Source organism: Desmodus rotundus, chromosome 13 (assembly GCF_022682495.2).
Source record: "Desmodus rotundus isolate HL8 chromosome 13, HLdesRot8A.1, whole genome shotgun sequence".
NCBI lineage: Eukaryota > Metazoa > Chordata > Mammalia > Chiroptera > Phyllostomidae > Desmodus > Desmodus rotundus.
Window position 1 is genome coordinate 54,799,538 of NC_071399.1, and position 2,240 is coordinate 54,801,777.

The 2,240-nt window shown below is 43.2% G+C and overlaps 1 non-coding gene across 1 annotated transcript; it reads left to right on the forward strand.

Moving 5' to 3' along the window:
- The first annotated feature begins 1,146 nt into the window (after positions 1-1,146).
- Positions 1,147-1,273, forward strand: LOC112314102 (small nucleolar RNA SNORA27). The gene has a single exon (XR_002975773.2). It is a non-coding gene; the product is annotated as a small nucleolar RNA SNORA27 (small nucleolar RNA).
- The last annotated feature ends 967 nt before the right edge of the window (positions 1,274-2,240 follow it).

A 2,240-nucleotide genomic window follows, 5' to 3' on the forward strand; every position in this document is an offset into this window, starting at 1 on the left:
TCAGGATCCCTTACTCTTGCTTCTTCTTCACGCTCCCCCTAGATATAAAGCATCACGCCAAATGCACTCCTCTCCCACACCCTTCCACAAAAACACTTGAGCTGAGTATGAAAATTGGTCTCTAATTGTTGGATACAAGCTTGACTAGCTTTGAATTAACAGCCAAAGCTGTATTCATTAATCTGAACAGGGAAGAGCAGGCGGACTGTCACAACATGGCTCAGTTCAGTAGTCATGCAGAGCAGGTGAGGGAACAGGAGGCACTTTGGAAGTACAGCAGCCATCTCCATCAGCCCCATCAGCCGGTGGGTGATGAAGAGGGGCAGGCAGCCAGCCACAGAATCGCCACGAGATGGATGGCGTACCTCAAAGTCCACCGTCCCAGGGGCATCCCAGCCATGATCGATGGCCATCCACAGCAATTAAACTTCCGAGCTTTTAAATGTCATAGCAGAATGGAATGCCATATCATAAAGGTGTTGTTTAACATTTATCAAACATGTGGATGGGGTGGGGTTTGGGGGCTGTGGAGTCATTCTTTGGGGAAATATGAATAAATGTTACAGCTTTTGAAGTGAGAAAACCGTGAAAATACAATTTGATACTATTCTAATTTTCTTCAACATTAAAATAACCTAGGAACAGAATCATTTTTTGGACACTATAATTTTTTAAAATGGTGTTTAGTTGGGGTGTACTGGGAAGAATATATAACAAAGAGTCAGGAGAAGCAGTGTTAAATCATTGCTTTTTCACTTATAATGATACATGTTGGATAAATCACCACTACCTGTGTAAATGGGAGAAGGAGACAGAAATGGTGCTCCCCTACCTCCAGTGTGTGTTAGAGTCACCAAAGGAGCTTTTAAAACAGCAATGATGGGGGCCCACCTAACCCAATTAGTCCGGGTGGGGCGGGGCATGTCTGCTTTTGTGAAATCTCCCCAGGTGACCAGTACATACAGAGAAGATTGAAAACCACTGAATTTGATAGCCTTTAAGTTTCTTCAGCCTTATATTGCCATGAATTTTCTTTGTTATAGGGATATTCCCAAAGTAAAGAATGCTTGTTGGTTAAAAAAAAGAACCCCAAACCAAAACAAAACTATCAATAAAAATAATATATGGCATTAAAGGGCAATGATATACCCCCTTTTCATTTTGCCAGTTGGACTTGTGTCTTTATTGGCCATTCAAGTGGGGCAAAGGAACTATCCTTTTGAAACTCAAGCAAACTGGGTGTTTGTCTCGTATCCTGTCAGAGGAAACAAGTGAAAAAAAAGAAGTACAATGATATAATGGTCAATATTTTTCTGCCACCAATTTGTATTTATTCATTCATTTAATCAGAGATTGAATAACTCTTGAAACTTCTCAAAATTCAAGGTTGAAAATAAGAGGGCTGGGTTTACTTGCTTATCAAGCATTGGGACCTTAAATGTGGAGGTGTGCTTATGGATACTAGCTGTTGGAGCAAAGTTCTCTGAATATCAGGAAATGCTGATATTCGATCCTCCATCCTACATTTTGGGCTTCTACTCTGTTTATTCTTCTGTCCTATTTCTAGTTAGGTGGTGGCATGATGTATTTGAGATATTAACAAGTGCTTTTAAATATTAACCTGCTTTGAAATGTGTTTCTTCCCCCCTCTTCCTTAACCACATTCAAGCAGATAGTTGGCCTCAGGACGAATGAGAGTAACAAAAAAAGCCATACACAGGTTTAGGTTTCTTAAAAACAGTTCCTTCAAGGAGATTAATATAGAGATTGCCTTCCAGATTATGGATTGCATCAAGGTGGAATGAAAGGGAACAGAGAGGAAAGAAGGAAAAGTGAGAACAGAGACCTCACTGTGCCCAGGAGACAGGGACCTGGGCTTTGTCTGCAAGAGGCAGCTGGGGAGACAGGAGACCATAAGCAGGGCGCCTGACATGTATGACCAGAGGGGATTTAGCTCACTTTCCTGATGGAAACCCCCACCTCGCCAATGGCAAAGCCCGAAGAAGAGATGGCTGTGGGGCCTGTCTAGAAGGACATGCCACAGACAGCTCATCAAATCTCATGTCTGCAGGCAACAGCAAGAACCTCCAGAGCGGAAGGGGGCCCTGGGACTGGGCAGTGACTGTGTGTGCTGATGGCAGAGCATCAGACTGAAGGATGGTCATGGATGCCTGGAAGATGAGTGATGTGAGACCAGATAGGCTACCCCTTTGGCAGGACGCTAAGTAAGCCCCGAGGAA